The sequence below is a fragment of the Acinonyx jubatus genome, chromosome C2, assembly GCF_027475565.1.
Source record: "Acinonyx jubatus isolate Ajub_Pintada_27869175 chromosome C2, VMU_Ajub_asm_v1.0, whole genome shotgun sequence".
Lineage (NCBI taxonomy): Eukaryota > Metazoa > Chordata > Mammalia > Carnivora > Felidae > Acinonyx > Acinonyx jubatus.
In genome coordinates, this window is record NC_069384.1 from 4,248,746 (window position 1) to 4,271,558 (window position 22,813).

At 55.2% G+C, this 22,813-nt stretch overlaps 1 long non-coding RNA gene across 1 annotated transcript; it reads right to left on the reverse strand.

Moving 5' to 3' along the window:
• Positions 1-9,373: 9,373 nt before the first annotated feature.
• On the reverse strand, positions 9,374-10,938 carry LOC113594417 (uncharacterized). Its single transcript, XR_008297407.1, has 3 exons — positions 10,826-10,938; positions 10,552-10,676; positions 9,374-9,697 (listed from the first exon to the last, which is right to left on the reverse strand). It is a non-coding gene; the product is annotated as an uncharacterized LOC113594417 (long non-coding RNA).
• Positions 10,939-22,813: the final 11,875 nt, after the last annotated feature.

Sequence of the window (22,813 nt, forward strand, 5' to 3'; positions counted from 1 at the left end):
CCATTCATCAGTTGATGGACATTTGGGCTCTTTCCATCATTTGGCTATTGTTGAGAGTGCTGCTGTAAACATTGGGGTACAAGTGCCCCTATGCATCAGCACTCCTGTATCCCTTGAGTAAATTCCTAGCAGTGCTATTGCTGGGTCATAGGGTAGGTCTATTTTTAATTTTTTGAAGAACCTCCACACTGTTTTCCAGAGTGGCTGCACCAGTTTGCATTCCCACCAACAGTGCAAGAGGGTTCCCGTTTCTCCACATCCTCGCCAGCATCTATAGTCTCCTGATTTGTTCATTTTGGCCACTCTGACTGGTGTGAGGTGGTATCTGAGTGTGGTTTTGATTTGTATTTCCCTGATGAGGAGCGACGTTGAGCATCTTTTCGTGTGCCTGTTGGCCATCCGGATGTCTTCTTTAGAGAAGTGTCTATTTCATTTGGAGGTGGGTTGCAGCTTGCTAAGGCTCATTTATGAATTATGTGTTCACTACAAAAAATTCCAGCTACATTTCCAGTCCACACTTTCCTAATTTAATAACGGCGCCTGTTTCCATAATGCCGAGTGACATCAACATCTGTCTGGGTGTTAGCACAACACCAACAAATGACCTCAGCAATAGCCACGATTTAACTGAATTTGCATTTACATCTAGCACTTGTAAGAACATCAGAAGACACATCCTCAGCAGAATAAATGCTCAGAGCTTTACTTTTATTTAATGTTTTGAATGAAAACGAGGCAATTAACTCAGATTAACTTAATTGCCTTTTCTATTTGAAGCGGCTGATAATGCTTCTCTTAACCTGGCATCGCTTCGCTGCGAAATTCTGCTCTTGGAGCCAACGCCATCCCAGCTACAACGTTCTGTCAATGCACACGAGAGCAGGAAAACAGATGAAATTAATTGGAATTGTCACTCGCACTCGATACACGCCGTGTCTCGCAGAGGACGGCCACACCAGCCACACGCACCGAGTCTCGGTCTGTCCGGCGAGTTGTAAGAGGGTCTCTAACTTTGAGGTGAGCGCTGGCTGACTCAGCAGAAACGTGTCCTCTGGGCCTCACACGGTCCGCGGTCTCACGGCGCTCGGAGTGGAGCGGTGCGGACAAACGATTTGTGTCAGTTAGGCATTCGTATCGACCTTCTCGAAAAACGCCAATCCGGTAAGTTAACCTTTTGATTCAACGTGCACCTTAATTTTTTAAAGCCCATCATGGCCCAAAGGGCTTATCACAAGCGTAGAGCTGCTTGCCAAACCGTGAAATCAAGGGCGGCAGACTTACGCCATCAAATGCATGGTGAACCCACCGTGGCGGGGGTCTGACCATTCCCTACAGGGACATGCCAGCGCCGTGCCTCCTTCCCGAACCCCGGTCCCGGCACCCAACCTGTCACTTTTGGCAGCTTCCCGCTGGCCTTGCCCCCTGGGGGTCCTGGAGCTCTCTGCGTCCTTCTGTTCCTGCTCAGGCCGCACATCGGGCACGGGAACAGGGACACGGGATGCTCCTCCTACCCACCTGCCCCCAAGGCGAGAAGGGGTTACCTGCCCCTAGCCAAGCTGGGCATCAGTGCATTTCCTGTTGTCCCTGAAGACGTTTGAGGACAGAAGGCAGGGAAATGGTTCACGGTGGGTCCTCTTGACTGAACCCTGTGTTAAAGCCAGAGCTCTGCTCACTGCCTGCATCTCTCCCCGCCTCTCCCTTGGCGGATGAAGTTCCTTCTTGCGGTCCCTCTGCCCTTGTCCTCCTGACCTGGCCTGACTGCCCCTTTGTTTTATGGCTCCCAAAGATGCCCCAGGTCCGACCGGTACCGTTCTTGCTCCGGCCCTAGAGTTGGCGTCCCTCCAGAGGTTCACAGTAGGGTGTGGAGGGTGAAGCCCCCCGTCAGGGCATAACCCCCTTGCTCTGATGGCCAGGAGAGGCGAATTCACGTACGTGAGGTCTCACGCCGGCTCATGGCGAGCCTGGTCTCCTGACCCCATTTATTCAGCGTCCTTTTCCCTCCCCAGGTGGCCCCTGTGGCTTCCACGTGGCCAGCAGTGGCAGCCCCGGCAGCCCGGCGCCTGTGAGGTGATGTCCATAGGCTCGTGCTTCGGAGAGGACCAGCCAGGGCCTCGGGGACACACACAGCCCCAATGGCTACACCCCCTCCTTGAATAGGAAGGGAAACACAGCCAGAAACTGGGATTGTCCGCTTTTGTCCTGTAAGCTTGTGAATGACTGGTGTGTGCACATGTGTGCGTGAATGTGTGTGGGCATAGTGCCCGTGTGGGATGGTGTGATGGTGGTACAGTGTGGGTGTCAGGGGAGATGGGCGTCTGGGACCTGCCCCCAGCACCCCCCGTGCCCCGCTGCTCCCATAAGAAAGCTCTGCAGCTGTCACGGCCAGCGGCAAACCCCAAATCCGAGCTCTGTTCTTTGGCTTTTAATCCCTTCCTGCCCTGGGCAAGTCTTTAAACCTGCCCGTGCCTCAGTTTCCTCAGCGCTAAGGGCCAATTAAATCCCTCCCCGCCCCTCTCTGGTACTCTGAAGGATTTGGCACAAGAAGGATGCTCTATAAATCCAAGCTGTCATTACAATAAAACCTTGGCCTCCACAGCGGGGGCCTGATTACAAGCCCATCCGAATGTTGACAACGGGCCTCCAGACTGACAGGAGGCGGTTCTGGGCCTTGGGGAGACTGTCAGCCGCCTCCTGTGGGATCGGCTTCCCTCTTACCTGGGCCGGCTGGCCTGGCGTGCCTTTGAGGCAGGACGCGGAGTCCCTTCTGGTCTTGCTGTTGTCTCACGGGGTGCCCAGGGGTCTCTCTGCTCCCGATTCCAGGCCCGGGTGCCTCACAGACGGGGCCTGCCTTCCCGCTGCCTCCCCAGTCTGGGGTGAGGGGTGATAGGATGTCTTCCGACGCCTCGAGAAAAGATGGCCTTGGGGAGGAGGTAGGGAGAATATTCCATCAGCTGCGTGGGGTCAGAGTTCTGCTCTGTGTTGCTGACCGGTGTCCGTGAGACATGAAGTCGAGCTGAGGGTGTCCCCATAGAGGTGGCTCTGCATTTTACAAATACCTTCCACCAGGGCTTCTACCTGGTTCTTCTAAAAAGAAAAAAAGTCTCCAAAGGAACTGGACCTTCTGAGAATGACCGGCTTTCTTTTATTTATTTTTTTTATTTTTTGGTCAAATGTCAGTTTTTAGAAAATATAATTCCAGGGGCGCCTGGGTGGCTCGGTTGGTTGAGCCTCCGACTTCGGCTCGAGTCATGATCTGGTGGTTTGTGAGTTCGAGCCCCGTGTCGGGCTCTGTGCTGACAGCTCGGAGCCTGGAGCCTGCTTCGGATTCTGTGTCTCCTCCCTCTACTCTTCTCCCACTCACGCTCTTTCTCTCTCTCTCTCTCTCAAAAATGAATAAATGTTAAAAAAAAATTAAAAAGGGGCACCTGGGTGGCTCATTTGGTCAAGCAACAGACTCTTGATTTCGGCTCAGGTCATGATCTCACAGTGTGTGAGTTCAAGCCCTACGTTGTCAGTGCAGAGCCTGCTTTGGATTCTCTCTCTCCCTCCCTCTCTCTGTCCCTCCTCTGCTTGCTTGCTCTCTCTCTCCCAAAATAAATAAATAAACTTAAAGAAAAAATTAAAAAAAAGAAAATACAACTCCAGAGAAAGTAGCAGATACAAGGGAAGTGGGTACAGTACCCAGATCTCTTTAAATCAAGGGCAGAGAGGGTCAGAATAAAATGGGCTACAAGCAAAAGCCAGTAACGCATCTGTGGTCCGTTCATCTGGGGAAGCTGCACTCTTGCTCCCCACCTCCCCCAGCCCCTCCCCACAGTGGCTGAAATGGACACAGAGGCTCTCCCCATGGACTACAGGCCTGGAAGGCTTCCTGGAGGAAGTGGGGGAAGTCTTCCCTTGAAGGACGTGTCGCACTGTGCTGGGGGACTGTTATGGGATGAAGGGTGTCCTCCTGCCCCAAATCTCCATCCCTCAGAATGTGACTATATTTGGATGTAGGGTCTTTAAAGGGGTAATTAAGTTAAAATGATGTCCCTGGGTTGGCCTTGATCCAATCTGACTGGTGTCCTTATCAAAGAAGGACACAGACGCGCACAGGGACGACTGCGTGAGCGCACGGGGAGCAGGGGGCCGGCCGCGAGCCGAGGAGAGGGGCTCGGGAGGAACCAGGCCTTGCCCACCCCTTGATCGCGGGCTTACAGCCTCGAGCACTGGGAGAAAATAAACTTCTGTTGGCACAGCCGCCCAGCCCGTGGTACTTTGTTGAGAGCTGAGCTGCCTTCTGGAGGGGATTTGGGACCCTTGTCGGAAGGACCTGCCTGGGCGTCCCGCAGATGTGGCCGGGGGGCAGGGGAGGGAGAGACGTCCCTCCAGAAACCTGGGAAGGTTCCTCTCACAGAACCTCCACGCCCTTCCATCTGAGTGACAGTGACTGAGGAGTGACAGTGCGGCCTCACAGAGTCTGCAGGGGCCACGGCACCACTACTCACGTGTGGTTTTTATGGCTCCCAAGTGGGACCTCCTTTTTCCACAAAGAGGCCCAGAGCGCCCAGGGAGGGGGAGGCCAGGTGCGGCAGGTTGTCCCCCGGGAAGGGGGGTGCCCCGCCTGTTCCCCTCGCCGTGTCGGGGCCCTCACCGCTGTGCTGGGTTGGCGGTGGGTGGTCCCGCGGAGCTCAGTGCTCCCCGGGCCCCGGCCACCCTTCTCTGCATTTGCTGCTGAACACTGGGAATGTTCCAGTCGGGCCGCCGAGGGCACCTGTCTGAAAGCCCCCGAAGCCAGAGCCGGTGCCCTGCAAACTCTCAGCGGCTGCAGGTGGGGGCTGGGGGAGGGGCGTGTGCAGCTCCAAGTCCGGGTCCCCACACCTTTCTTGTGAGGTAAGTGTTACTGCGCCCGGTTTCCAGGTCCGACAAGACGAGACAGGCTGGAAGGTCTCATAAACCAGACCTGCCTGGGGCAAGCCGGTGGGGGGCAGGGGTGGAGTCTGGGGGACAGCCGGTGGGGTGACAGGAGCTCAGAGCCCCCGCCCCAGCAAGCTTCCCCCTCCCTTCACCCCATGCCCCAAAGACCCCCTGTGTGGCTGGGAGCTGGGGGGCTGTTCTGGGGGCCCATGGGGTGCCGTAGGCACCCCTGGTCAGGGGCGGTGGGGTTTGAAGACACGTGAAATGGGATAGACTCTGGGGTCTTTGAGGGGGGCCTGAGGGGGCCCTCAGCCGCCACCAGAGTTTAAGGGACAGATGTAGTCACACCTGCCTGGGGCATTTTCCTTTGAAGAAGAACCTGACATCTTTGAAGACACCTCGGCCTCCCCTGCCGAACATCTTCTGAAGCCAGATGTCGCCGCCCCAAGGTGGAGCCGCTTTGGGGCACCCAGCATCCTGGCCCGAGTGTGGGTCCGCCCCTGCCCTGGCTTTGGGTGACAAGGTCTCTTCCTACCTGGCTGACCCCCTCCTCCCCGTTGTCCTGGACTCCGTCATGCAGGGAGCTAACCCCAGTGGACCCCTCTCGGGACAAGAATCGGGCTAGGAGTCAAGGGTTCTGGGTTCGAGTCTAAATCCCGGCCCCGAACCGCCGCTTTCCCATTCCGGGCCTTGGGTTCCCTGTGGGGACACGGGGGAGGGTCCTGAAGGGCCTCAGGAGTCCCACTCGCCCTGTCTTCTGCTCAAACAGGGGGATTCCAACCCACTTCTAATTTTCTTAGGGCCCCCTCACCATGCACCCCAACAGCCACGCTTCGGGGTGCGGGATAACCTCGGTGTTTCTCACACCCCTGACCTTTGATAAGGCCTATTGACCTCACCTCTCTTCATTTTAGAAAAAAAGTTTCTTTCAGGAGAAAAGAAGTAAATCCTATTTTTACCTACCTTTAAATGAATTTTTGAACGGTCTCATTTAGAACGCAAACAGTGAGCCTCAGTGGCGTTGGCCGAGCCTTCGGATGTTTTCACATCATGTCACACGTGCCCCTTCCCGCTCGAGACACCGTGGAGGTGCCTCGCTGCGTGGAAACAGCGGTGTCATTGCACCCAGCAGCCTGATCTTACCATCAAAGGTGTCCACAAAGAAGCGGGTACGATGCTCTCTCACTGGGTTTCATTTTCGCAGACCTGTGCTTTGACATCGGTGGGTTCCTTGGGAATCCTGTGTGTGTGATCTCCGCACATTAATCTGAGGGACATCCGCGGTGTGAGATGCCCCACTAATACCAACCCCATCTCAGCCCTCTTCTCCCGGAGGTGGCCCTCCCCGCTCTGGGCTGGACTGTCCCACTGCTGCAGGCGACACGATCGTGTGCCTGGGCCCAGCTCTGGCCACACAGTTCCACAGAGCACTGCCCTTAACAGAAAACCTGGAAACCCAGGCCCTCAGTGGGCTGCCCCACCCCACCCTGCCCTCACCTCTGATCTAACTGGGGAACTGTCCCCAAGCAAAGCATGTTTCATATAGAAGGTGTCCACTGTGTGCTTAGCGATCAACAGTCAGAGTGAGGGTGGGGGACCAGCTGTGCCTGGGAGGGGCTGGAAGGCGGGGCCTATTCCCTATTCCACAGGGAACCCCTTGGTGCCCTCTTTCCCCTTCTAGAATGGGAGGCCCAGCCCTGTTCTCTTGGCTCATAGGTAGTTGCGGGGGTGAGGTCATCCTTGGAGCTCCCCGAGGAGATGATGGAGAAGGCGCTATTATAACCTTATCAGATCCTCTCTGTTGAGGCGCTGGAGGGAACCCACCAAGCCCCACCAACACTGAAGTCTCACCTCCCAACAGCCTGCGGGGGGAGCGGGGGGGTGGGGGAGATCAGTGGAGAGGCAGCTAGGAGCATTCGTCCCCCTCTAACTCCCAGAAATAGCCCCAGCAGTGAGGGATGCCCTCCGGGTCCCCTGGGGAGGCGGCTTCCTGTCAAAGGTCTGCCAAGGTCAGGGGCGAGCACAGGTGTCCCCAGCGTTTCCACCTTGGGAGGGGGGAGCCTGGACCACAGGGAGGGAGAGCAGAGCTTTGGGGTGTATAGATCTCCCCCCGCCGCTGTGGGGCGGCCGGTTCCTTGGCCTTGCTGAACCTGCACACGTAAACTGGGCTTACCCTGGTTACCGTCCACTGGGGGCACAAATGCAATGAACGTGGGAAGCCCCCAGCCCAACCCAGTGTCTGGCCCAGGGTGGCTGTTAGCGTGGAGACAGTTCCCTCCGCCTTAAAGGAAGGGTGGCGAGGACTGGCCAGCCGTCTCAGGCCTCCTGGGCGGGGCTGCCCCGGGGACACACAGGGCCCCAGCTCAAGCTGGTGCGTTCAGCACTGGCCAGCAGGGTCCACGTAGGCCCCTGGGGCCCGCTGGGACTCAGGACAATCAGTCCTCTGCCCTCTGGGAATGAGCTTGCCTGGAAACTGGTCCCTGAGATCATTAGTGATGTTTGTAAACACAAGACACCTCCTTGCCTTGCGGGGGAGCTGGGGGGGTGGGCTACCGTGACTGTCTGAGGGGGCTCCCCTACCCCAGAGGGAGTTGGGTTGGGGCCCTACTCGTGGACAAGGGCAGGCTTGCTGCTGGGATGACCTCCCTCTCACGCCAGGTGCCTGCACCCAGATTCCAAACCAGTCCCTTTAATTCCATAACCCGGGGGCCGGCCGCGCCCATTTTATACATAAAGTTTTATTGGAACGAAGCCACACCCATCCGTTTCTTCATGGTCCGCAACTACTTTCTCACAACAAGCAAAGAAGTTTGGGGTGGCTCCGGTTCCGGAGGTAGGGGGGGGGAAGCTGGTGGCTAGTTTGGGGGCAGGGGGCCCCTTGACCCGGGCGGATGTAAGCGTTCTGAGCCACATGGAAGGTCGGCCTTGAAAATCTCTCGTCCGGGCAATTTATTTTGCAGCCAAACTCACGGGGCCCCGGGGCCTGAACCCAGACCCTTTCCCTTTGATGAAGTACGTTCACGTCTGGACTGTTCGTGGAGGGACCCCAGGACCCCTTCCTGGAGGCCAGTCTGAGCTTGTCACCGCCCCTCTGATGGAACCCTCCGGAAATACCTGTGGGATGAGGATAGGAAAAAGGACTAAATGAAATCATATAGACTCTTACCCACTCAAGACAGTCACTCGGTCATTTTGTTGACATTGAGAGTGTTCCTTCTGTGCTTCTAGATTTTCCTCCTCCTCCTGCTGCGGCCGTGAGCCCCCCTCGAAGGCCGGGCCACTGAACCGAGAGACTGAATTCACAGGCCCCGTGACGGAGCCGACCCAAGCCGACACGGTGGGACCACGGCTCCGTCAGCCTGCAAACAAGGTCAGGGGCGGTGCGGGGCTGAAACTTGCTACTGAAAGGGCGGGCCTACGCCAGCCGACTCCATCTTGTTCTGTGTCCTTCACCTTGACCACACCTCCTCCCCTTGAGTAACCCCCCCCCTCACCTGCCTAACAGGACTCGACCCTTCCCCAGGACCCTTCCCCAGCCAATCGGCTGAGGCCATAGCCATTACCTCACCAACTGCCCCCAGGCCCCAATAAAACCTTTGTCCTTTTGAAACTCGCTCTCTTTCCCTGGTATCTCACCGCTGCGTCGGTGCAGGTAGGGGATTGAGCTCGAGCTAGCTCGAATAAAGGCTCTTTGCTTTTGCATCGGACTCGGCTCCCTAGTGGTCTTTGGGGATCACGAATTCTGGGCATAACACTACAAACACCGGACGCTGGAGGCATCGCGCAGCAGACACGGGCAGCCTTGTGGGGACAGGGGCCTTGTGTGGGAGCCTGGGACCCACGTGTTAGGAGCTCTGGCACCCCCGTTATAGGGCAAAGCATAAGCCCAGGCCGGTGGGTTTCATTTGAGCTGCCACCACCCCCTCCGTGTGGGTTTATGGCTTGGGGCTGATGTGCCTGAAGGAGAGGACGGTGCTGAGACACCCCAGCCCACTTCCCCAGGGCACTTTTTAACAACTCTGGTAAAATGTATCTAAATATGGGGGCACTTGGGTGGCTCAGTCGGTTAAGCGTCCGACCTCGGCTCAGGTCGTGATCTCACGGTTTGTGGGTTCGAGCCCCGCGTCGGGCTCTGTGCTGACAGCTCAAGCTTGGAGCCTGCTTCGGATTCTGTGTCTGTCTCGCTCCCTCTGCTCCTCCCCGGCTCATGCTCTGTCTCTGTCTCTCAAAAATAAAGTAAACGTTAAAAAAATTTTTTTTAAATACACTTCAATAAAAGTTTCCATCTGAATGTTTTTGTCCCCCGTAATTCATGGGTCGAAATCCTAACCCCCAATGTGAGGGTGTCAGGACTCGGGGCCTTGGGAGGTGACGGCGTCATGAGGGTGGAACCCCCACGAATGGGGTTGGTGTTCTGAGAGTAGACCCCCTCCCCCCCCAGAGCACCCCCTCTCTTTCCCCTGCACATGAGGACACAGGGACCACAGGGCCTTCACCAAACACCGAATTAACCGGCAGTCTTTGCCCTGCCCCAGGGGGCAGTTCAGCAACGCCCAGGTATTCACATTGCTGTGTGTCCTCCTCCAGAACTTCCTGCAAAACCGAAGCTTTGTGCTCGTTAGACAACGGCTCCCCCCACCCCCCAGGCCCTGGTGTCCGCCCCGGGGAACTCGCACTGACGTCAGTTTTTCTGCAGGATAAAGATGGAGAACTTGGGCTGCGTGTCCAATGTCAGGGTCTGCACGGCTAGGCTGCATCCGGAGACTCCTTTCTGAAGGCCTCCTTGCCTCCTGGGGGTCTGCAGGGCGGAGCCAGAGGACCTGTGGGGGTGGGAATCCCGCTGTAAGACTTTGGGTTTTAAGTCAAAGGGTGGTACAATGATCCCCGTCAGGCCCCTACCCTTCCCTGGGCTACTGCAGCCTGGGGGCCGGCCCCTCCCACTTGCCTAAAGGCCAAGTCCACGTGGCGCCCCCTCCCCTCGCTTCCTGCTCCTCCCCCTCCTCCCCTGCAGAGCCCCTGTGAGGGGAGGGGGAGGAAAGTTCAGGAACACAGAAAAATCTCTCAAGTCTTGCTTGGAAACCAAGCCACATTTCTTAGGCATCCAGGCCACTCTGGAGAGGTGGGGACACAGAATGTCAGGGGACAGACCTGGAGGGCCTTTAGCCACAGAACGGTCAGGTAACTGCTTCTCCCTCTGACAATGTTGCTTCAGATTAGATTCCTTCCTCCCTTCTTCCCTCCTTCCCTTTCTCCCTCCCTTCTTTCCTTCCTTCCCTTTCTGATTTCCTTCCCTCCTTCCTTCCCTCCCTTCCTCCCATTTTATGGGGGGCTGTACTAACTGCTTTTACATACGTCCCTCTCCCAATTCCGGAAACTGCCTTTTAAAAAGTTCCCATTATGATTCCCCATGACAGAGAAGGGGTTTGGGAGAGCTGAAATCCCCGCCTGTGGCCGTGTGTTACCGGTGTTGGTGGATTCGAACCACTGCACTCTACACCCCCCCCACCCCCCCACCCCACCCCCACCCCCGCCCAGCGACATGGCCTGAGCACCTGCCTGCGCTGGCCCCTGGGAGGTGGAGCTGGCCCAGAGACGGGAGTCCCTGGGGACAGAGCTCCACAAGACGCTGACCCAGCGCGGGGACAGGCTTACCCCCCATGCCACATGCCATGTAATGTTCCTCTTGTTGGATTCCACGGCTCTGGCCACCACTCCAGTCCCTTATCAGGCTCCCGAGAAGGAGATACTTCAGGTCCCTCTTTGTGCTTTGTTTTTCTCTTTGGAAGGAGAGAGAGTCTAAGAGAAGCCCCTTTACCTGCACACTGGGGCTCTGGTGGGGGCCCCAGAGTGCAGGGGGGGGATTTGTCGGGACTCACGTGACTCAGGGAGAGTAGTAGGTTGCCCCCCAATTCCCCCCACGACTCACCAGCGGCAGCTGGGCAAGGTGAGAGCCGGCGCATTCTGGCACATTCTGGCACATTCTGCCCCTGCACACACCCGTGACCCAGCTCCCCGCCCGTGGGCCGGCACTCCTCCTTGTGTTACTCTTCCGAGAACACAGAGCATCCTGCCAAGGGGAATCCCAACCCCCCCCCCCCCCCCCCCCCCCCGGCTGAGGCCCTGGCTGGTGGCTGAGAGGCGCCAACCTGCCAGAGCGCCCGCTGTGCCTGCCTCTGCCACCGGCTCCTGGCCACGGCTGCCTGGCTCCGGGGCGCGTCCCATTGTCCGCAGGAAGCTCTGCTGGCCTGTCCACCGGCAAGGGGCAAAATTCCGCCCTGACAGCAGGGAGCCCTATGCAGGGCTCGAACCCACCAACCGTGAGATCATGACCTGAGCCGAAGTCGAACGCTTACCCGGCTGAGCCGCCCAGGCGCCCTTAACTTTCAGCTTTTTTTTAAGTTGCAGACCAAACCAAAAAAAGCCACAAGGTCCGAAAAGAGCTTCGGCGGTGACTGCTGATTGATCAGGTTTAGAAGCAACCAGCTCATGACCCTGGGGTCTGGCCATGGTCAAGGGGAGGCCAACAGGCTGTCGGGTAGGAGGACAGGACGAGGGCTTTCGGCTGAGTTTGCAGACCGGGGTTTCGTGAGGCAGAGCCGCGTGGCCCCCTCCTCCCTGGCAGATGAAATGGGAACTGATGCGTCTTGGGGGGAGGGGGCCCTCCCCCACCCCTTCCCCACAAGTCCTGCTGAGTGGTGACTGCGTTTATATGGCGGCCTGGTCCCTACCGCCTTGGAGAGCTGGTGTGGACCCTGGGACCCCTCCACCCTCCCGGGCACTGGGAAACGCTGAGCTGTCACCAGCGCAGTGTCACCGCAAGCAGGGCACGGTGTGGGCCCCTGCTCCCTGCCCAGGTCCCCCGCCGTACCTCGCTCTCTGGAGTCCCTTCTCCGGAGCTCCCAGAAGTGACCCTCATTCCCAGCCTTGCAGAGCCAGGGGTTTACGGACACTGAGAGCAACCGGCCCACCGCCTCAAGGAGTGACGAGGCTGAGATGTCTGTCTGCTCCCCCTCTGCCCCCTCTGCTCCCTCCATGTCTGCTTCCCGGGGCGCCCTCCCTCCTTAGAGCATGTGCACGGCGACACCTCGGCCGGGGGTCGAGGGGAGGCGTCCGAGGACTGAGACTCTAAAGATGAGAGTTTCCAGAGCAAGGTTCCCCCACGGGCTAGCAGGGAGGACCCCGGCACATGCGGGGGGAAGATACGTGGCCCTTGCACGTGAAGGGCCTTTGCCTGGCAAGCCGGGTGGGGTGTGGGGGAGGGGAGGCGGGACGGTGGGCGGGGAAGTGACCGCAGTAAAGCCCTCAGGTGCGTGACAACAGCTTCCAGGAGGAGAGCTGATGTCTCAGATCTACTCTTCGGCCACTAAGAGTGAAACATGGGCGTCGAAGGCCCGCGTGGCGGCATCTATAAAGCGCCTCATGGCCTGTGGCGGGCGGAGCCCGGGGACCAGACCTGGGCCCTGACGGGACAGCACGCTGCTCGGATTCCACGAGCAAGAAGGGACTGGTTCTCTGGATGCCTTGGCAAGACACGCGCCTTCCAAGGGGAGGGGCCAAGCCCTAGAAAGATTCCGGAGCCTGTCCCACGGGTGCATCTTGCAGGATGACCTTGGACAGGCCGGCATCGTCCTTCCGAAGCAAAGGACCAGTCTTTGTGCCTTGCCCGTCCCGCCACGAAGCCCAAAGCATGCCGTCGGGCAGGGCTCCTCGGCTTTGGGAGACAGGACGTTCTGCGCCTCGGGATAGTTCTGTGGCCCACCTGCCGGGCTGGGAGCTGCCTGTCTGGAGCAAGGCCCAGAGGGAAGGTCGGGCCACAGTGTCAACAGGCCCGCTGCTTGGGTCGCGTGACTCGGCAAACTCCCGGCCGCCAGAGGTATCTCAGGGAGAGAGATGTCGGGAGAGTCTCCAGGGAGTCCCAACAGGCGAGACCAGGGCAGACCCCCAGCGTCCCAGAGGGAGGCCGTTCCAGCCGTAGCAGAGGGCCGCCCGTCATTCCAAGGGCACGGGGGGGGGGGGGGGGGGGGGCCGGAAAGCGTGGGCATGCCGAGGACCCGGACGTGCCCCGGGGCAGAGCCGTAGGCTGGCATAGCCTCACCCGGGCTGCTGTCCAGCCGCAGGAGGGAATGATGTTCGGAAACCTGCTACCACACGGTCATCCGTGATCCTCAAGGACACGATGCTCAGCCAAAGAAGCCAGATAGAAAAGGCCACGTACTGTGTGTTTCCCTTTGATTTGTTTTAATGTTTGTTTATTTTTGAGAGAGAGAGAAGGACAGGGAGACAGCGAATCCGAAGCAGGCTCCAGGCTCCGAGCTGTCAGCACAGAGCTCGACCTGCGAACCGTGAGATCGTGACCTGAGCCGAAGTCGGACGCTGCACCGATTGGGCCACCCAGGCGCCCCTGTGTGTTTCCATTTACGTGGACTGTCCAGAGTGTAGACATCCACGCAGAGAGAAAGTAGCCTGCTGGTTGCCTAGACCCGCGGGGAGGGCAGGGGGGACCCGGAGGGGACAGCAAAGGGTGCACGACTCTTTCTGAGGTGGTGGAAATATTCTCAAATTGCCTGGGTGCACACACCAAGCATACCGAAACTGAATATACTAAAAAAACATAGTACATGGGTCATTTGCCTGGTATGTGAGTTACAGCTCAATAAAAACGGTTTTTAAAACACGTGTAAGGAAAACATGACAACATCAAAGCGTCCACACGAATGTGCTAAGAGTTACTGATGCCTCAGGTCAAATATGGATTGTATTCTGTCCTTGGCCCGCTCCCCTCTTGACTCTGCGCTGTCAGGGGGCCAGGATCCCCACTGACTGCAGCCTGGGCCTGGGAATGACCCCCCAGGGGCTCTGGGGCCGAAGTTGGGTCTCCTGCAACGTCGCGCTCTGACCTTTCTCTCTCCAGCCCACTGACTCCTCCGCATCAGCCCCAGAACTAGAAGAACAGGATTGCATCCCTGGTTCTCTGCTGCTGGCTGTGTGATCCTGGCCAGTTATGCTACCTCTCTGGTTTGTCCTCTTTCATCACCATAAATCACTGGCGGCGCCCCGGGTCTAAGACCATCAGATCCGACCTGAAGGCTTTCTCCATTTATACATTTGTGCTGTGTCTGTGGGTCTGTTGGGAAATGATGAGGGAGTGTTATAAAAATTCCACTGCTCTTTGCTCTTGGAATTTCTGTTTTATACATTAATAAGACCTTTACCGGTTTTCTCGGTTTCTCAAATTTGAATGCCTGGGAGGGGCTTTCAAGGACCGCATGGAAGAAATGTGCCATGTTCAAGAGCAGTAGCCATCCGGAGGACATCTTTCCTGACACCTTCTAGTCTCCAGAAAAGGGACAGGGCCCGCCTGTGCGGAGAGACTGCTGGGCTCCAGCCTGAGCCCCGGGGCCGGGGGAGGGGCCTCGAAGATGCAGAGAAGGAAGCTTGACATTGTGGTAAAGGATTTTGAAATCAATCTGGCATGATGACGTTTATCCTTCGTGGGTTTCAGAAATATGGCCCTCCATCGAGGGATGCATCCGAAGACCAGAGAGCAGTTTCGCCCTTTGCTTTTTGCTAAATAGAATCCAACTCCCTGTCCCTTTCTGGAACTTGGAGGGCAGGATGCGGCGATGACGAGGGCCGCCCTCTACACGCCCCAGACCTGTTCCTCTACTTGCTGGATTGTTCCCCTATTACCTCCTTCAGCTACTCTAAGGCTGTTTCCTTATGATACACCTCACCCTTAAAGAGCTTATGACAAAATGAATGCACAGGGAATCAGGTTGAAGGGGGTGGCAGGCGAGATGGGCTACAGAATTTGCAGAGCCCAGTGCAAAATGAAAACGAGGTGTTCCTTGTTCAAAAAGTATTAAGACATTCATGAGGTCGATAGAGCTTTAAAACAAGTGCGGGCCCTGGTTTAACCGGAGTTCAAATGGAGCTGGGCCAGGGGCGTGATTAAAAGTCAATTAGTGAGGGGCGCCTGGGGGGGCTCAGTCACTTAGCTTCCGACTTCGGCTCAGGTCATGACCTGCCAGTTCGTGAGTTCGAGTCCCGCGTCGGGTTCTGTGCTGACAGCTCAGAACCTGCTTCAGACCCTCTGTCTCCCTCTCTCTGCCCCCCCCCCCTTCCCTGGTGCCTGCGTGCTCACTCTTTCTCGCTCTCTCTCACTCAAAAATAAAGAATAAACACTAATAAAAAAGTCAGTTAGTGAGGCTTATGCGGAGTTCCCAGCCTTTCCTGCTTGGCCTCGGTGTGATAGACAGGTTTTAGAAAACAGCAGAAACAGATTGCAACAAGTATGAGGAGTGGAGACAAAGTGGGTCCAAGATGTTCCATGGACAAATCCATTGAAAAAACGGGCAGAGGACCTGAGTAGACACTTTTCCAAAGAAGACACACAGATGCATGAAAAGATGCTCAACATCGCTGGTCATCAGGGAAACGCAAGTCAAAACCACACTCAGATACCACCTCGCACCTGTCAGAACGGCTGGTATTAAAAAGACAAGAACGAACGAGTGTTGGCGAGGATGTGGGGCAAAGGGAGCCCTCGGGCCCTATTGATGGGAACGTAAATTGGTGGAACCACCGTGGAAAGCAGTACAGAGGTTCCCCCCAAAAGTAATAATGGAAATACAATGGGATCCAGCAATTCTGCTGGGCATTTACCTGAAGGAAACAGAAACACTAATTCAAAAAGAGATTGCAACCCCACGTTCATTGAAGTGTTACTTACAGTAGCCAAGATACGGAAGCAACCCAAGTGTCCATCCATGGGTGACTGGGTAAAGAAGGTGTGAGATATATACATTTAATGAAATACTACTCAGCAATGAAAAAGAATGAAATCTTGCATTTGTGACCACATGGGTGGACGTCAAAGGTATTATGCTCAGTGAAATATGTCAGAGGAAGACAGACGCCGTATGATGTCACGTCAACGTGGGATCTAAAAATGAAAACACACAAACAAAATAAACCAGAAACAGACTCATAGACGCAGAGAACAAACTGGTGGTTGCAGGGGGAGGGCGGCGCTGGGGGCATGGGCGAGGCGGGCGAAGGGGGCTAAAAGTACAACCTTCCAGTTATAAAATAAACCAGACATGGGGGTGGAAAGCACAGCACAGGGAATAGAGTCAGTAAGATCGTCACAACGTTGCCCGGTGACAGGTGGTCCCTGGGCTCATTGTGGTGACCTTTCGTAATGTACAGAACTGTCGAATCACCACGTGGTGCGCTTGAAACTCACATAAAATTGTATGTCAACAGTACTTCAACTTAAAAAACAAACGAACAAACCAAAAGCCCCAAAGGGAAGTGTTCCTCGAAGTGAAGCCCCGGTCCCCAACCCCGGGGGCCGCAAAAGAGAGTTCCCTTCTGGCTCCCTGATGCCTTCTTGCTGCCCTCACTCGCTGCTTATCCTTCCTCCGGGGGACAATACCCAGGTCTCCCGAATCCACTCCAGACGCTTTTTCATCCTGCCAGTGCTGGAGGGTGGAGACCCCACACTTCCAGTAAGTTCTATCATCAGGAGCCTTGAATCGTGCACCCTGCCGGTGGCTGGGACATCTCGTTCTCCGGCGGAACAAAGCTCTCAGGCTCTGCTGGTTTCTAACAGACTCAGGTGAGACCATCTCCAAAGGAAATTAGTGGGTGACCCTCGATTCCAATAGGGTTTTTAAAAATTATAATTTTTTTTATTTTAGAGAGAGAGAGTGCGTGTGAGTGCATGAATGAGGAAGAGACAGAAGGGGAGAGAGACAGAGAGAGAGAGAGAGAGAGAGAGAGAGAGAATCTCAAGTAGGCTCCACACTCAGTGTGGCACCCAATGTGGGGCTCGATTCCACGAGGTCATGATCCTGGGATTGTGACCTGAGCCGAAACCAAGAGTCGGACACTCGACCCACTGAGCCACCCAGGTGCCCCTTAAATGACTTTTTTAAACGATTAATCTTTATTGGTGAACCTTTTTATTACTGCTTAAGATTTCGGGTTTAAAAATTACAGATAAGTGCTTATAGAAAATTTGGATCATGCCGTATGTATTTTTTCACAGACCATGAAAATTTTCCCATATGAAATATTCTTCCGCATCACTAAAATAACTTTTTTTAACCTTTATTTATTTTTGAGAGACAGAGAAAGACAGAGCACAAGCAGGGAAGGGCCAGAGAGAGGGAGACACAGAATCTGAAGCAGGCTCCAGGCTCTGAGCTGTCAGCACAGAGCCCGATGCAGGGCTTGAGCCCACAAACCGCAAGATCATGACCCGAGCCCAAGTTAGATGCTTAACCAACTTGGCCAAAATAAACAGTTTTTAAAAATTTAAAAAAAGAGAGAGAATTTGGCACCTTATGGTAAGTGTCAGATCAGCCTTGTAATTGGGGTTTAAATTGTGCCATTAAGTAATTGATTTTAGACCCATGATTTCATTGGAAAAGCATAAAGGCATTTTGCTAAATCTATACACGACACTGGGACAGTCAAGGACTGATATTCACCCTATTCAAACTCTGTTAGATTTAGTGGAACTATCTTAGTACATGGGGGGTTTTGCTTCTTGGAGCCATTTGAAGTAATGTAAAAAAAAAAAAATATATATATATATATATATATTTACAGTGCAGCTTAAATTGTTTAAAGGAGTCAGATTTATTAAGTTTTAAATATGATTGATTACATTAGGGAGTTTAGTAGTTCAAACTGAGTTGTTCAAATATCAATCAGATCAAGCCCCCCTGAAAGTGATATTAAAATGTCCTGAATTTACAGGAAAATGATTGGATTTGTAGGTTGAACCTCAAAAACCAAAGGAAAACTGGATGTTAAAATGTGATACATTTTTAACAATACATGTGATACTAACCTAAAACACAAAAACCACCACTGCTCTTTCTTGCCACATGAGCGCCTCTCGAGGACACTCACCTCCTCCACACTGATGGTTTTTCTCCTCACATGTGCTTTCAGACCTCAGCTCACGGGACGGCTCATACAAGGATGCACCCCAATCATGCCCTTCCCACCGCCTCTCCACCGGGTCACCTCTCACTCGAGGGAATGCCACGGGCACTGGACAGTTGCCCTGAAGTTTGGGGTGGAAAATATGGCTTCCTGGTTGAATTCCTTTAAGACTGCTCTACGGGCTAATAGACATGTTCCCTTGAACCTGACCGATTCCAGCTCATCTATCCCCACCTGAACGCCTGGCCACCTGGAGAAGCATTAGTCCCTCTTTTTGTGCTGCAAACCGCAAAGGAATGGCTTGTTGGAGATCTCTTTCTAGGGGTAAAGATGACCAGGTTATTAAAACTCAGAAAAGTTAGCCGCGAAGTGACTTACTTGGGTGTTTGTTTCTGAGCTGTTTCTCTCCCGCTGCATTCGAGCGGGAGAACTTGAGAACTATGTCTCTATTTGTAGTGAAAGGAGAGACGGAGACAGACACCAGGCGGGCTCACCTCTGATGGAGAAAGCGGGACTATTGTGTTCCCGCTGATCCTGTCTGAGCCTCCCGGCGGTCACTGCAAGAGGTAGGTCAGTGGGGTTATTGTTCGCCTTGCGGTTTCCAGGAAGATTCGGACATGCTCCATCCCCTGCGATTAAGCTGTGATAAGCCCGCGGGACTCTTTGCCTTTGCAATTTCCTCTGGCTCCCCCACACCAAGCCCCCTGGGGATGGCTTCTCTCCTTCCGTATCTTCACTACCTCTGGTGAAAAGACACATCCAGTGAAAGTCCTTCTTGCTCTGTTCCCCCCAACGTTAGCACCCACCACAGTGAGGGGGTTCCCCCAGAGAAGCAACCCTAAGCCTGGCCTGGCTCCAGAGAGCTGTGGGACCCCGCGTCTTGAGACGTTCTTTGGAAGCAATGAACTTGGTGTGAAGGAAAGTCGATACAAATTGCATTTTCAGGCGGGTGTTTGCCGTGCCTCCCCCACAACCGAGGCACTTCTTGGCCGGATCATTCCTTTTGGGGTTGCCATTGCTTTCCCTTTGCAGGCGTCCCGGGAGTGAGTGAGGTCCTCAGCCACCTGCTTACTAGCCCCAGGACCTGGGAGCCTCCGTATCACACACCTGCATCTGCGTCTGGCTCGTCCTCTCTGGCCGTGTGACCTCAGTTGAGCTTAGCTTATCCAGCTGGGTTTCTCTTCTGTAACCAAGATCCAGGGACTCATTCTCAGCCACGTGGGGCACGCCGGGCCTCTGTCTTTTGTCTCTCGTGGGGGAGCGTGGTCTCGCCAGCCAGCATGAGGCATGCCCAGAGACGTCCCGGAAACCACGGGGAACCCAAGGGGCCCTGGGCCTTTTCTACTGATGGGGTGACAGTTCTGCCAGGGTTCACGTTAAGCGACAGCGATGTGAGTGACTCTGACGGCAGCGCAGCCAGATTTTGTCCCGCAGAGATGCTGATGGCTCGTCCACCAATACGTTACTTCCCAACGGGGACGGTCTGAGTGCCCTGTAGAGCCCTGGACCACGTGGCAACGTCTTCCCCACGCCTTCCTCCTACAGGACTGCAGACCGCTCACTGGCTTCCTCACTGTGGGAATCGATAAATCGCTGACAGGGGCTCACTTTCCCCAAGAGTCATGCCTTTGACTTCTAAGTGATCCTCCCCCACTGAGGGCGAGGGTGCCATCGGGTCCCCACGCCTGCCCACTGGCCCTGCCCCCTCCGCCCGGCCCTACCTCCTTCTCTGGTCTGCACTCCCCCCCCCCCCCCCCCCCCACTGATTCACCCAGCCTCAGACCTGCCGTGTCCGCACGTGACCCCAAGCTTCCTCTCCCTCCGGGGCCGACCTTTCCCCGGAATCCCCAGGTCTCATCCTGCACATCGTCCCATGTCTCATGAGCATCCAGGTGTAACGGGTCCAAACCGAACTCCCGATGACCCACCGCGCCCTGACCTCACTTCTTGCCGAAGCCCACACGTGGCAACTTTATCCTTTCTGGTTGTCTGAGCTCAGGGGAAGCAGCGGAGAGCAAGGTCCCGAGATGCTGCAGCTGGGAGCAGCCCCCGTGTCGCGTGCCCCTGAGTGCTCGTCTCTTCCACGTGGCCCCAGAAGCCACCCCGCCCAGTGCTCAAGCCTGTGCACGGTCTCCTCTTAAATCTGGCCGCCTCGTGACTCAGTCTGATGGACGCAGTGTGGCAGAAGTGTCATCTGCTGACCTAAGTCTCAAGAAAACCTGGCAGCCTCCACGTTCGCACCTCTGAGCGCCCAGGGCCCCTGTGTACGAAGGCCAGTGGCTCTCCCTGACGGTTGCACACACAGAACTCCGGGAGAGGCCACAGGAGAGAGAGAGACACCCTGGGACCATGTGCAGGGAGATGCCCTGCCATCTGGCTGGCCCACCAGCCTGGGGCAGCCACACTGAGGACCCCTGGAGGACCAGCCCAGGCTGCAGACCCCCCCAGGAAGAAGAGTGGCTGTTGTTTGCAGCTGTGGGGTTTTGGGTGATGTCACCCTCTGCTGCCTGTCGTCTCCCGTCGCTGTTCCCTTCCACCACGTCCCTCCCACAACACTGGCCTTTCCACTGTTTCTTGGACACTACCAGCACGATCCTGCCTCAGGACCTTTTCACTTGCTGGTCCCCGGCCAGAATTTCTCTTATCCCATCAGCTCTTTGGGATTCTCCTTCACCTCTTCGGGTCTTTGCTCAAATCTCACCTGAACATCCAATTTAAAAGTGTGGCCCTCCCAAACAGTCCCTCTCCTTCTCCAGTTTCCTCTTTTTCAAAGGACTTATCTCCATCTGACATATTACAGGTTTACTTCTAGTTTGTGTGTGTCAGTTTCCCCCATGAGAATGTGAGTTCCGTGAAGTACAGCCTTTCTCAGAGCACTATTTCAGCAAGGAAATATTTGGGGGAGGAAGGAAGGAAGGAAGGAGGGAAGGAAGGAAGGAAGAAAGGGAGGAAAGAAGGAAGGAAGGAAGAAAGGAAGGAAAGAAAGAAGGAAGGAAGGAAGGAAGGAAGGAGGGAAAGAAGGAAAGAAGGAAGGAAGGAAGGAAAGAAGGAAGGAAGGAAGGAAGAAGGGAAGGAGGGAAGGAAAGAAAGACGGAAGGAAGGAGGGAAAGAAGGAAAGAAGGAGGGGAGGAGGGAGGGAAGGAAGACAGGCCTCATAGGTTGTCATATTAAGCATCGGGCAGATTGCCTAGCATATCATAGAGGACCCATAATTTGAAGTCCCCGTTCCACAGAGTCCCTTGTCTAATAAAGGAGGCGAGCAGCAGGGGAGCTGAGACCAGGGAGGCAGATGAAGAGGAGGGAAGGGCAGGAGGAGGAGATAGAGCACTGACAGTAGGCTTGGCCCACTCTGGATTTTACCTGGGGCTGGACAGGCCCCAAACCCTGGTCCTCATCGTGAATGATGGAAGAAGCCATCTTCCTGTCCTTTGCAAACCCAAGGCTTCTCCTCTATCATGCTGGCTTGTGGACCTGGGGTCAGGATTGAGAGCAAGAGGACAGTCCACACCCAGCAGGATCGAGGGTCCCCTGACAGCCCACAGATCTCTGCCATGCAGGCAAGACTCAGCCTCAATAGGTTCAAGGGGTTGGGGACATCCCAGGACAGGGTCAAGTGCACACTCGACTTCTGGAGCTGCAGTTCTCAAACACCATGCACAAGGATTCCCTGAGAAGTTGTTCACACACAGATGCCTGGGCTCTCTCAGATCCTAATTCGAAAGGGCTGGGGCCAGGTTTGTGCGAATGCTAAATAAACTCCTGGGGGGTTCTGAAGCTGGTGTTCCTTGGACCACCCTTTGAGCTCCTGGGGAGTCGTTCAGAACCCACAGTGGGCAGCAGGTGAGGAGCGAAAGACTTCGGCTCCTCTGCCCATCCTCTGCTGGTTTGACCTCCCTTTGACGAAACTGACCCTAGCTTTGGATTCTTCCTCCAGAGCCCACACATGGCTGCCTGCACCACAGTCTCCCCAGCAGAGAATATCCCCAAATCAGAGGGGTGCAGAGAGGGGCCTTGGGGTCATCCCCTGTGTCCCAACACCCTTACCCCTGCAGAGGAGCAAATGGAGTGTAGATCAGGGCAATGAGAATGAAGAAAAGCCTCTTGGAGATGTGTAGAGTGGGACAGGGAATGTCCTTTGAGAAGCCGGGCACTGTCTCACATTTATTTTCCCAGGTAAGCCCTGTGCTCTGCATCTTGGCTGGAAACTGGAGGTAGGTCTGAGTTCATCTGAGTGACTCCAGGGCTTAACATGGGCCTGAAAAAGTCAACATTGGGTGGGGGGTTGGAAGGATAGGTGGGTAGATGAGTGAATGGATGGGTGGATGGATGGATGGATGGATGGACGGATGGATGGACAGATGGACGGATGAATGGATGGACAAATTGGTGGGTGGATGGATGGATGGATGGATGAGTAAATGGATGGATGCATGGTTGGATGGATGGATGGATGAGTGAATAGATGGGTGGATGGATAGATGATTATATGAATGAATAGATGAATGGATGGATGGATGGACAGATAGACAACATTTATCTTTTCTGGCTTGGGGTTTGGATTCAATGCTCCCCAGGGTCCTTGACAGTTCTACTTGCTTGGTTTCCATCGCTTCGGAGGCAGAACACTCATTGTGGGGACTCTTTAGAACATTTTTTTAAATGTTTATTTATTTTTGAGAGAGAGAGAGACACACACACAGAGTGCAAGTGGGGGAGGGTCAGAGAGAGAGGGAGACACAGAATCTGAAGCAGGTTCCAGGCTCCCAGCTGTCAGCCCAGAGCCCGACGTGGGGCTCAAGCTCACGAACCACAAGATCATGACCTGAGCCGAAGTCGGACGCTCAACCGACTGAGCCACCCAGGCTCCCCGACATTGTGGGGACTCAAGCTAGGAAGGAAAGTGTGAGAGTAACTTGCTGGTGACACAAGAAGGACAAAGGGGTGGTAGGGG